General features: G+C 36.4%; 6 non-coding genes across 6 annotated transcripts; all 6 read left to right on the plus strand.

The window, feature by feature from the left end:
- Window positions 1-60: 60 nt before the first annotated feature.
- Window positions 61-153, plus strand: TRNAI-UAU (transfer RNA isoleucine (anticodon UAU)). The gene is given in 2 exon segments: window positions 61-98; window positions 118-153. It is a non-coding gene; the product is annotated as a tRNA-Ile (tRNA).
- An 809-nt stretch (window positions 154-962) lies between these two features.
- On the plus strand, window positions 963-1,055 carry TRNAI-UAU (transfer RNA isoleucine (anticodon UAU)). Its single transcript is given in 2 exon segments — window positions 963-1,000; window positions 1,020-1,055. It is a non-coding gene; the product is annotated as a tRNA-Ile (tRNA).
- A 3,513-nt stretch (window positions 1,056-4,568) lies between these two features.
- Window positions 4,569-4,661, plus strand: TRNAI-UAU (transfer RNA isoleucine (anticodon UAU)). Its single transcript is given in 2 exon segments — window positions 4,569-4,606; window positions 4,626-4,661. It is a non-coding gene; the product is annotated as a tRNA-Ile (tRNA).
- An 810-nt stretch (window positions 4,662-5,471) lies between these two features.
- On the plus strand, window positions 5,472-5,564 carry TRNAI-UAU (transfer RNA isoleucine (anticodon UAU)). The gene is given in 2 exon segments: window positions 5,472-5,509; window positions 5,529-5,564. It is a non-coding gene; the product is annotated as a tRNA-Ile (tRNA).
- A 1,712-nt stretch (window positions 5,565-7,276) lies between these two features.
- TRNAI-UAU (transfer RNA isoleucine (anticodon UAU)) lies at window positions 7,277-7,369 on the plus strand. The gene is given in 2 exon segments: window positions 7,277-7,314; window positions 7,334-7,369. It is a non-coding gene; the product is annotated as a tRNA-Ile (tRNA).
- Window positions 7,370-12,689: 5,320 nt separating this feature from the next.
- On the plus strand, window positions 12,690-12,782 carry TRNAI-UAU (transfer RNA isoleucine (anticodon UAU)). The gene is given in 2 exon segments: window positions 12,690-12,727; window positions 12,747-12,782. It is a non-coding gene; the product is annotated as a tRNA-Ile (tRNA).
- The last annotated feature ends 657 nt before the right edge of the window (window positions 12,783-13,439 follow it).

The following is a 13,439-nucleotide window of genomic DNA, read 5'->3' on the forward strand; positions in this document are numbered from 1 at the left end:
ACTGTACTGATTGTATTGAATAAAATCCACATCTAGCATAACCAACTGATGCTGCTAAGTGCTCCAGTGGCGCAATTGGTCAGCGCGAGGTACTTATGAGACAGTATCCGTTGAGCAATGCCGAGGTTGTGAGTTCAAACCTCACCTGGAGCAGCTTTGTTTACTGTTTTTATTCTTTTTCTTATGTCAATAATCATTGATTATAAACTGCTACCTTAATATTTAATATGATATTACAGAGGATGGAAGAAAGAAAGAAAAAACACAAACATGATTGTGCATTTAAGTTGTCAGCACACATCTGCTTTGGTTCAAATGCACTGCATATCTTCCTTCAGTCAGCCAACAAAACAGCAATGGAAAAGATAAACATACTGTTGGTAAAGCAGTTGCATCAAATTGATTTTCTGCAATATAGCATGATAATCCATACTGACAGCTCTGCATAGTACCAGCACATTTCATGCTGGACTTGGTAATGCAATGAACACAGTAAACAGCTTCACTTTTTTTCAAAAATAAATAATTGACTATTAAAAACCTATCAGTCTTAAATAAGGACATCAGTAAGCACCACTGGCATAATGGATAAGGCACTGTACTCCTAAGCCAGTGGTTGTGGGTTTTAGTCCATTCTGAGTTGGAAGTCATTACAGCAAGTGTATCATCACTAGAGTTGATATTTTATCCTTGCTTCAACTGTAAAACAGTCTTGCAGTGTTTAGCTTGTAAAAAATGACCACAGAAGCTAAATATGACATTTATTATGATAACATTGTTGTTGGTTTATTTTAAACCTTTTCTATCACCGTGGACAGCTTATTCAAGTGCCATCTGGCATGCATGTTCGTTTGTTGCTCATCATTCATCACCAAAAATGATTTTCTTTTTCAATTCTTATGACTGTACTGATTGTATTGAATAAAATCCACATCTAGCATAACCAAGTGATGATGCTAAGTGCTCCAGTGGCGCAATTGGTCAGCGCGCAGTACTTATAAGACAGTATGCGTTGAGCAATGCCGAGGTTGTGAGTTCAAACCTCACCTGGAGCAGCTTTGTTTACTGTTTTTATTCTTTTTCTTATGTCAATAATCATTGATTATAAACTGCTACCTTAATATTTAATATGATATTACAGAGGATGGAAGAAAGAAAGAAAAAACACAAACATGATTGTGCATTTAAGTTGTCAGCACACATCTGCTTTGGTTCAAATGCACTGCATATCTTCCTTCAGTCAGCCAACAAAACAACAATGGAAAAGATTAACATACTGTTGGTAAAGCAGTTGCATCAAATTGATTTTCTGCAATATAGCATGATAATCCATACTGACAGCTCTGGATAGTACCAGCACATTTCCTGCTGGAATTGGTAACGCAAAGAACACAGTAAACAGCTTCACTTTTTCCTCAAAAATAAATAATTGACTATTAAAAACCTAACAGTCTTAAATAAGAACATCAGTAAGCACCACTGGCATAATGGATAAGTCACTGTCCTCCTAAGCCAGGGGTTGTGGGTCCAAGTCCCATCTGGGGTGGAAGTCATTACAGCAAGTGTCTCATCACTAGAGTTGATATTTTATCCTTGCTTCAACTGTAAAACAGTCTTGCAGTGTTTAGCTTGTAAAAAATGACCACAGAAGCTAAATATGGCATTTATTATGATGACATTGTTGTTGGTTTATTTTAAACCTTTTCTATCACCGTGGACAGCTTATTCAAGTGCCATCTGGCATGCATGTTCCTTTGTTGCTCATCAATCATCTCCAAAAATGATTTTCTTTTTCAATTCTTATGACTGTACTGATTGTTTTGAATAAAATCCACATCTAGCATAACCAATTAATGCTGCAAAGTGTTCCATTGGTGCAATTGGTCAGTGCGCAGGACTTGTAAGATAGTATCTGTTGAGCAATGTCGAGGTTGTGAGTTCAAGCTTCTCCTGGATCAGCTTTGTATACTGTTTTTTTCCTTTTCTTATGTCATTAGTCATTGATTATAAACTGCTACCTTAATATTTAATATGATATTACAAAAGATGGAAGAAAAAAAAAACACAAACATGATTGTGCATTTAAGTTGTCAGCACACATCTGCTTTGGTTCAAATGCACTGCATATCTTCCTTCAGTCAGCCAACAAAACAGCAATGGAAAAGATTAACATACTGTTGGTAAAGCAGTTGCACCAAATTGATTTTCTGCAATATAGCATGATAATCCATACTGACAGCTCTGGATAGTACCAGCACATTTCCTGCTGGACTTGGTAACGCAAAGAACACAGTAAACAGCTTCACTTTTTCCTCAAAAATAAATAATTGACTATTAAAAACCTAACAGTCTTAAATAAGAACATCAGTAAGCACCACTGGCATAATGGATAAGTCACTGTCCTCCTAAGCTAGGGGTTGTGGGTCCAAGTCCCAGCTGGGGTGGAAGTCATTACAACAAGTGTCTCATCACTAGAGTTGATAGTTTATCCTTGCTTCAACTGTAAAACAGTCTTGCAGTGTTTAGCTTGTAAAAAATGACCACAGAAGCTAAATATGACATTTATTATGATAACATTGTTGTTGATTTATTTTAAAAATTTTCTATCGCCGTGGACAGCTTATTCAAGTGCCATCTGGCATGCATGTTCATTTGTTGCTCATCATTCATCACCAAAAATGATTTTCTTTTTCAATTCTTATGACTGTATTGATTGTATTGAATAAAATCCACATCTAGCATAACCAACTGATGCTGCTAAGTGCTCCAGTGGCACAATTGGTCAGCGCGAGGTACTTATGAGACAGTATCCGTTGAGCAATGCCGAGGTTGTGAGTTCAAACCTCACCTGGAGCAGCTTTGTTTACTGTTTTTATTCTTTTTCTTATGTCAATAATCATTGATTATAAACTGCTACCTTAATATTTAATATGATATTACAGAGGATGGAAGAAAGAAAGAAAAAACACAAACATGATTGTGCATTTAAGTTGTCAGCACACATCTGCTTTGGTTCAAATGCACTGCATATCTTCCTTCAGTCAGCCAACAAAACAGCAATGGAAAAGATAAACATACTGTTGGTAAAGCAGTTGCATCAAATTGATTTTCTGCAATATAGCATGATAATCCATACTGACAGCTCTGCATAGTACCAGCACATTTCATGCTGGACTTGGTAATGCAATGAACACAGTAAACAGCTTCACTTTTTTTCAAAAATAAATAATTGACTATTAAAAACCTATCAGTCTTAAATAAGGACATCAGTAAGCACCACTGGCATAATGGATAAGGCACTGTACTCCTAAGCCAGTGGTTGTGGGTTTTAGTCCATTCTGAGTTGGAAGTCATTACAGCAAGTGTCGCATCACTAGAGTTGATATTTTATCCTTGCTTCAACTGTAAAACAGTCTTGCAGTGTTTAGCTTGTAAAAAATGACCACAGAAGCTAAATATGACATTTATTATGATAACATTGTTGTTGGTTTATTTTAAACCTTTTCTATCACCGTGGACAGCTTATTCAAGTGCCATCTGGCATGCATGTTCCTTTGTTGCTCATCATTCATCACCAAAAATGAATTTCTTTTTCAATTCTTATGACTGTACTGATTGTATTGAATAAAATCCACATCTAGCATAACCAACTGATGCTGCTAAGTGCTCCAGTGGCGCAATTGGTCAGCGCGTGGTACTTATAAGACAGTATCTGTTGAGCAATGCCGAGGTTGTGAGTTCAAACCTCACCTGGATCAGCTTTGTTTACTGTTTTTATTCTTTTTCTTATGTCAATAATCATTGATTATAAACTGCTACCTTAATATTTAATATGATATTACAGAGGATGGAAGAAAGAAAGAAAAAACACAAACATGATTGTGCATTTAAGTTGTCAGCACACATCTGCTTTGGTTCAAATGCACTGCATATCTTCCTTCAGTCAGCCAACAAAACAGCAATGGAAAAGATTAACATACTGTTGGTAAAGCAGTTGCACCAAATTGATTTTCTGCAATATAGCATGATAATCCATACTGACAGCTCTGGATAGTACCAGCACATTTCCTGCTGGACTTGGTAACGCAAAGAACACAGTAAACAGCTTCACTTTTTCCTCAAAAATAAATAATTGACTATTAAAAACCTAACAGTCTTAAATAAGAACATCAGTAAGCACCACTGGCATAATGGATAAGTCACTGTCCTCCTAAGCTAGGGGTTGTGGGTCCAAGTCCCAGCTGGGGTGGAAGTCATTACAACAAGTGTCTGATCACTAGAGTTGATAGTTTATCCTTGCTTCAACTGTAAAACAGTCTTGCAGTGTTTAGCTTGTAAAAAATGACCACAGAAGCTAAATATGACATTTATTATGATAACATTGTTGTTGATTTATTTTAAAAATGTTCTATCACCGTGGACAGCTTATTCAAGTGCCATCTGGCATGCATGTTCGTTTGTTGCTCATCATTCATCACCAAAAATGATTTTCTTTTTCAATTCTTATGACTGTATTGATTGTATTGAATAAAATCCACATCTAGCATAACCAACTGATGCTGCTAAGTGCTCCAGTGGCGCAATTGGTCAGCGCGCGGTACTTATAAGACAGTATCTGTTAAGCAATGCCGAGGTTGTGAGTTCAAACCTCACCTGGAGCAGCTTTGTTTACTGTTTTTATTCTTTTTCTTATGTCAATAATCATTGATTATAAACTGCTACCTTAATATTTAATATGATATTACAGAGGATGGAAGAAAGAAAGAAAAAACACAAACATGATTGTGCATTTAAGTTGTCAGCACACATCTGCTTTGGTTCAAATGCACTGCATATCTTCCTTCAGTCAGCCAACAAAACAGCAATGGAAAATATTAACATACTGTTGGTAAAGCAGTTGCATCAAATTGATTTTCTGCAATATAGCATGATAATCCATACTGACAGCTCTGGATAGTACCAGCACATTTCCTGCTGGAATTGGTAATGCAAAGAACACAGTAAACAGCTTCACTTTTTCCTAAAAAATAAATAATTAACTATTAAAAACCTAACAGTCTTAAATAAGATCATCGGTACGCACCACTGGCATAATGGATAAGTCACTGTCCTCCTAAGCCACGGGTTGTGGGTCCAAGTCCCATCTGGGGTGGAAGTCATTACAACAAGTGTCTCATCACTAGAGTTAATATTTTATCCTTGCTTCAACTGTAAAACAGTCTTGCAGTGTTTAGCTTGTAAAAAATGACCACAGAAGCTAAATATGACATTTATTATGATAACATTGTTGTTGGTTTATTTTAAACCTTTTCTATCACCGTGGACAGCTTATTCAAGGTCCATCTGGCATGCATGTTCGTTTGTTGCTCATCATTCATCACCAAAAATGATTTTCTTTTTCAATTCTTATGACTGTACTGATTGTATTGAATAAAATCCACATCTAGCATAACCAACTGATGCTGCTAAGTGCTCCAGTGGCGCAATTGGTCAGCGCGCGGTACTTATAAGACAGTATCCGTTGAGCAATGCCGAGGTTGTGAGTTCAAACCTCACCTGGAGCAGCTTTGTTTACTGTTTTTATTCTTTTTCTTATGTCAATAATCATTGATTATAAACTGCTACCTTAATATTTAATATGATATTACAGAGGATGGAAGAAAGAAAGAAAAAACACAAACATGATTGTGCATTTAAGTTGTCAGCACACATCTGCTTTGGTTCAAATGCACTGCATATCTTCCTTCAGTCAGCCAACAAAACAGCAATGGAAAAGATTAACATACTGTTGGTAAAGCAGTTGCATCAAATTGATTTTCTGCAATATAGCATGATAATCCATACTGACAGCTCTGGATAGTACCAGCACATTTCCTGCTGGAATTGGTAACGCAAAGAACACAGTAAACAGCTTCACTTTTTCCTCAAAAATAAATAATTGACTATTAAAAACCTAACAGTCTTAAATAAGAACATCGGTAAGCACCACTGGCATAATGGATAAGTCACTGTCCTCCTAAGCCAGGGGTTGTGGGTCCAAGTCCCATCTGGGGTGGAAGTCATTACAGCAAGTGTCTCATCACTAGAGTTGATATTTTATCCTTTCTTCAACTGTAAAACAGTCTTGCAGTGTTTAGCTTGTAAAAAATTACCACAGAAGCTAAATATGACATTTATTAAGATGTCATTGTTGTTGATTTATTTTAAACCTTTTCTATCACAGTGGACAGCTTATTCAAGTGCCATCTGGCATGCATGTTCCTTTGTTGCTCATCATTCATCACCAAAAATGATTTTCTTTTTCAATTCTTATGACTGTACTGATTGTATTGAATAAAATCCATATCTAGCATAACCAATTAATGCTGCAAAGTGTTCCATTGGTGCAATTGGTCAGTGCGCGGTGCTTGTAAGACAGTATCTGTTGAGCAATGCCGAGGTTTTGAGTTCAAGCTTCTCCTGGATCAGCTTTGTATACTGTTTTTTTCCTTTACTTATGTCAATAATCATTGATTATAAACTGCTACCTTAATATTTAATATGATATTACAAAGGATGGAAGAAAGAAAGAAAAAACACAAACATGATTGTGCATTTAAGTTGTCAGCACACATCTGCTTTGGTTCAAATGCACTGCATATCTTCCTTCAGTCAGCCAACAAAACAGCAATGGAAAAGATTAACATACTGTTGGTAAAGCAGTTGCATCAAATTGATTTTCTGCAATATAGCATGATAATCCATACTGACAGCTCTGGATAGTACCAGCACATTTCCTGCTGGAATTGGTAACGCAAAGAACACAGTAAACAGCTTCACTTTTTCCTCAAAAATAAATAATTGACTATTAAAAACCTAACAGTCTTAAATAAGAACATCGGTAAGCACCACTGGCATAATGGATAAGTCACTGTCCTCCTAAGCCAGGGGTTGTGGGTCCAAGTCCCATCTGGGGTGGAAGTCATTACAGCAAGTGTCTCATCACTAGAGTTGATATTTTATCCTTGCTTCAACTGTAAAACAGTCTTGCAGTGTTTAGCTTGTAAAAAATGACCACAGAAGCTAAATATGACATTTATTATGATAACATTGTTGTTGGTTTATTTTAAACCTTTTCTTTCACCGTGGACAGCTTATTCAAGTGCCATCTGGCATGCAGGTTCCTTTGTTGCTCATCATTCATCACCAAAAATGAATTTCTTTTTCAATTCTTATGACTGTACTGATTGTATTGAATAAAATCCACATCTAGCATAACCAACTTATGCTGCTAAGTGCTCCAGTGGCGCAATTGGTCAGCGCGTGGTACTTATAAGACAGTATCCGTTGAACAATGCCGAGGTTGTGAGTTCAAACCTCACCTGGAGCAGCTTTGTTTACTGTTTTTATTCTTTTTCTTATGTCAATAATCATTGATTATAAACAGCTACTTTAATATTTAATATGATATTAAAGAGGATGGAAGAAAGAAAGAAAAAACACAAACATGATTGTGCATTTAAGTTGTCAGCACACATCTGCTTTGGTTCAAATGCACTGCATATCTTCCTTCAGTCAGCCAACAAAACAGCAATGGAAAAGATTAACATACTGTTGGTAAAGCAGTTGCATCAAATTGATTTTCTGCAATATAGCATGATAATCCATACTGACAGCTCTGGATAGTACCAGCACATTTCCTGCTGGAATTGGTAACGCAAAGAACACAGTAAACAGCTTCACTTTTTCCTCAAAAATAAATAATTGACTATTAAAAACCTAACAGTCTTAAATAAGAACATCGGTAAGCACCACTGGCATAATGGATAAGTCACTGTCCTCCTAATCCACGGGTTGTGGGTCCAAGTCCCATCTGGGGTGGAAGTCATTACAACAAGTGTCTCATCACTAGAGTTGATATTTTATCCTTGCTTCAACTGTAAAACAGTCTTGCAGTGTTTAGCTTGTAAAAAATGACCACAGAAGCTAAATATGACATTTATTATGATAACATTGTTGTTGGTTTATTTTAAACCTTTTCTATCACCGTGGACAGCTTATTCAAGTGCCATCTGGCATGCATGTTCCTTTGTTGCTCATCATTCATCACCAAAAATGAATTTCTTTTTCAATTCTTATGACTGTACTGATTGTATTGAATAAAATCCACATCTAGCATAACCAACTGATGCTGCTAAGTGCTCCAGTGGCGCAATTGGTCAGCGCGTGGTACTTATAAGACAGTATCTGTTGAGCAATGCCGAGGTTGTGAGTTCAAACCTCACCCGGATCAGCTTTGTTTACTGTTTTTATTCTTTTTCTTATGTCAATAATCATTGATTATAAACTGCTACCTTAATATTTAATATGATATTACAGAGGATGGAAGAAAGAAAGAAAAAACACAAACATGATTGTGCATTTAAGTTGTCAGCACACATCTGCTTTGGTTCAAATGCACTGCATATCTTCCTTCAGTCAGCCAACAAAACAGCAATGGAAAAGATTAACATACTGTTGGTAAAGCAGTTGCATCAAATTGATTTTCTGCAATATAGCATGATAATCCATACTGACAGCTCTGGATAGTACCAGCACATTTCCTGCTGGAATTGGTAACGCAAAGAACACAGTAAACAGCTTCACTTTTTCCTCAAAAATAAATAATTGACTATTAAAAACCTAACAGTCTTAAATAAGAACATCAGTAAGCACCACTGGCATAATGGATAAGTCACTGTCCTCCTAAGCCAGGGGTTGTGGGTCCAAGTCCCATCTGGGGTGGAAGTCATTACAGCAAGTGTCTCATCACTAGAGTTGATATTTTATCCTTGCTTCAACTGTAAAACAGTCTTGCAGTGTTTTGCTGGTAAAAAATGACCACAGAAGCTAAATATGGCATTTATTATGATGACATTGTTGTTGGTTTATTTTAAACCTTTTCTATCACCGTGGACAGCTTATTCAAGTGCCATCTGGCATGCACGTTCGTTTGTTGCTCATCATTCATCACCAAAAATGATTTTCTTTTTCAATTCTTACGACTGTACTGATTGTATTGAATAAAATCCACATCTAGCATAACCAACTACTGCTGCTAAGTGCTCCAGTGGCGCAATTGGTCAGCGCACGGTACTTATAAGACAGTATACGTTGAGCAATGCAGAGGTTGTGAGTTCAAACCTCACCTTGAGCAGCTTTGTTTACTGTTTTTATTCTTTTTCTTATGTCAATAATCATTGATTATAAACTGCTACCTTAATATTTAATGTGATATTACAAAGGATGGAAGAAAGAAAGAAAAAACACAAACATGATTGTGCATTTAAGTTGTCAGCACACATCTGCTTTGGTTCAAATGCACTGCATATCTTCCTTCAGTCAGCCAACAAAACAGCAATGGAAAAGATTAACATACTGTTGGTAAAGCAGTTGCATCAAATTGATTTTCTGCAATATAGCATGATAATCCATACTGACAGCTCTGGATAGTACCAGCACATTTCCAGCTGGAATTGGTAACGCAAAGAACACAGTAAACAGCTTCACTTTTTCCTCAAAAATAAATAATTGACTATTAAAAACCTAACAGTCTTAAATAAGAACATCGGTAAGCACCACAAGCATAATGGATAAGTCACTGTCCTCCTAAGCCACGGGTTGTGGGTCCAAGTCCCATCTGGGGTGGAAGTCATTACAACAAGTGTCTCATCACTAGAGTTGATATTTTATCCATGCTTCAACTGTAAAACAGTCTTGCAGTGTTTAGCTTGTAAAAAATGACCACAGAAGCTAAATATGACATTTATTATGATAACATTGTTGTTGGTTTATTTTAAACCTTTTCTATCACCGTGGACAGCTTATTCAAGTGCCATCTGGCATGCATGTTCCTTTGTTGCTCATCATTCATCACCAAAAATGAATTTCTTTTTCAATTCTTATGACTGTACTGATTGTATTGAATAAAATCCACATCTAGCATAACCAACTGATGCTGCTAAGTGCTCCAGTGGCGCAATTGGTCAGCGCGAGATACTTATGAGACAGTATCCGTTGAGCAATGCCGAGGTTGTGAGTTCAAACCTCACCTGGAGCAGCTTTGTTTACTGTTTTTATTCTTTTTCTTATGTCAATAATCATTGATTATAAACTGCTACCTTAATATTTAATATGATATTACAGAGGATGGAAGAAAGAAAGAAAAAACACAAACATGATTGTGCATTTAAGTTGTCAGCACACATCTGCTTTGGTTCAAATGCACTGCATATCTTCCTTCAGTCAGCCAACAAAACAGCAATGGAAAAGATAAACATACTGTTGGTAAAGCAGTTGCATCAAATTGATTTTCTGCAATATAGCATGATAATCCATACTGACAGCTCTGCATAGTACCAGCACATTTTATGCTGGACTTGGTAATGCAATGAACACAGTAAACAGCTTCACTTTTTTTCAAAAATAAATAATTGACTATTAAAAACCTATCAGTCTTAAATAAGGACATCAGTAAGCACCACTGGCATAATGGATAAGGCACTGTACTCCTAAGCCAGTGGTTGTGGGTTTTAGTCCATTCTGAGTTGGAAGTCATTACAGCAAGTGTATCATCACTAGAGTTGATATTTTATCCTTGCTTCAACTGTAAAACAGTCTTGCAGTGTTTAGCTTGTAAAAAATGACCACAGAAGCTAAATATGACATTTATTATGATAACATTGTTGTTGGTTTATTTTAAACCTTTTCTATCACCGTGGACAGCTTATTCAAGTGCCATCTGGCATGCACGTTCGTTTGTTGCTCATCATTCATCACCAAAAATGATTTTCTTTTTCAATTCTTATGACTGTACTGATTGTATTGAATAAAATCCACATCTAGCATAACCAACTGATGCTGCTAAGTGCTCCAGTGGCGCAATTGGTCAGCGCGCGGTACTTATAAGACAGTATCCGTTGAGCAATGCCGAGGTTGTGAGTTCAAGCTTCTCCTGGATCAGCTTTGTATACTGTTTTTTTTCCTTTTCTTATGTCATTAGTCATTGATTATAAACTGCTACCTTAATATTTAATATGATATTACAAAAGATGGAAGAAAAAAAAAACACAAACATGATTGGGCATTTAAGTTGTCAGCACACATCTGCTTTGGTTCAAATGCACTGCATATCTTCCTTCAGTCAGCCAACAAAACAGCAATGGAAAATATTAACATACTGTTGGTAAAGCAGTTGCATCAAATTGATTTTCTGCAATATAGCATGATAATCCATACTGACAGCTCTGGATAGTACCAGCACATTTCCTGCTGGAATTGGTAATGCAAAGAACACAGTAAACAGCTTCACTTTTTCCTCAAAAATAAATAATTGACTATTAAAAACCTAACAGTCTTAAATAAGAACATCGGTAAGCACCACTGGCATAATGGATAAGTCACTGTCCTCCTAAGCCAGGGGTTGTGGGTCCAAATCCCATCTGGGGTGGAAGTCATTACAGCAAGTGTCTCATCACTAGAGTTGATATTTTATCCTTGCTTCAACTGTAAAACAGTCTTGCAGTGTTTAGCTTGTAAAAAATGACCACAGAAGCTAAATATGACATTTATTATGATAACATTGTTGTTGGTTTATTTTAAACCTTTTCTATCACCGTGGACAGCTTATTCAAGTGCCATCTGGCATGCATGTTCCTTTGTTGCTCATCATTCATCACAAAAAATGAATTTCTTTTTCAATTCTTATGACTGTACTGATTGTATTGAATAAAATCCACATCTAGCATAACCAACTGATGCTGCTAAGTGCTCCAGTGGCGCAATTGGTCAGCGCGTGGTACTTATAAGACAGTATCTGTTGAGCAATGCCGAGGTTGTGAGTTCAAACCTCACCTGGATCAGCTTTGTTTACTGTTTTTATTCTTTTTCTTATGTCAATAATCATTGATTATAAACTGCTACCTTAATATTTAATATGATATTACAGAGGATGGAAGAAAGAAAGAAAAAACACAAACATGATTGTGCATTTAAGTTGTCAGCACACATCTGCTTTGGTTCAAATGCACTGCATATCTTCCTTCAGTCAGCCAACAAAACAGCAATGGAAAAGATTAACATACTGTTGGTAAAGCAGTTGCACCAAATTGATTTTCTGCAATATAGCATGATAATCCATACTGACAGCTCTGGATAGTACCAGCACATTTCCTGCTGGACTTGGTAACGCAAAGAACACAGTAAACAGCTTCACTTTTTCCTCAAAAATAAATAATTGACTATTAAAAACCTAACAGTCTTAAATAAGAACATCAGTAAGCACCACTGGCATAATGGATAAGTCACTGTCCTCCTAAGCCAGGGGTTGTGGGTCCAAGTCCCATCTGGGGTGGAAGTCATTACAGCAAGTATCTCATCACTAGAGTTGATATTTTATCCTTGCTTCAACTGTAAAACAGTCTTGCAGTGTTTAGCTTGTAAAAAATGACCACAGAAGCTAAATATGGCATTTATTATGATGACATTGTTGTTGGTTTATTTTAAACCTTTTCTATCACCGTGGACAGCTTATTCAAGTGCCATCTGGCATGCACGTTCGTTTGTTGCTCATCATTCATCACCAAAAATGAATTTCTTTTTCAATTCTTATGACTGTACTGATTGTATTGAATAAAATCCACATCTAGCATAACCAACTTATGCTGCTAAGTGCTCCAGTGGCGCAATTGGTCAGCGCGTGGTACTTATAAGACAGTATCCGTTGAACAATGCCGAGGTTGTGAGTTCAAACCTCACCTGGAGCAGCTTTGTTTACTGTTTTTATTCTTTTTCTTATGTCAATAATCATTGATTATAAACAGCTACTTTAATATTTAATATGATATTAAAGAGGATGGAAGAAAGAAAGAAAAAACACAAACATGATTGTGCATTTAAGTTGTCAGCACACATCTGCTTTGGTTCAAATGCACTGCATATCTTCCTTCAGTCAGCCAACAAAACAGCAATGGAAAAGATTAACATACTGTTGGTAAAGCAGTTGCATCAAATTGATTTTCTGCAATATAGCATGATAATCCATACTGACAGCTCTGGATAGTACCAGCACATTTCCTGCTGGAATTGGTAACGCAAAGAACACAGTAAACAGCTTCACTTTTTCCTCAAAAATAAATAATTGACTATTAAAAACCTAACAGTCTTAAATAAGAACATCGGTAAGCACCACTGGCATAATGGATAAGTCACTGTCCTCCTAATCCACGGGTTGTGGGTCCAAGTCCCATCTGGGGTGGAAGTCATTACAACAAGTGTCTCATCACTAGAGTTGATATTTTATCCTTGCTTCAACTGTAAAACAGTCTTGCAGTGTTTAGCTTGTAAAAAATGACCACAGAAGCTAAATATGACATTTATTATGATAACATTGTTGTTGGTTTATTTTAAACCTTTTCTATCAC

Source organism: Pseudophryne corroboree, chromosome 11 (genome assembly GCF_028390025.1).
Source record: "Pseudophryne corroboree isolate aPseCor3 chromosome 11, aPseCor3.hap2, whole genome shotgun sequence".
In the NCBI taxonomy this organism is placed as follows: Eukaryota; Metazoa; Chordata; class Amphibia; order Anura; family Myobatrachidae; genus Pseudophryne; species Pseudophryne corroboree.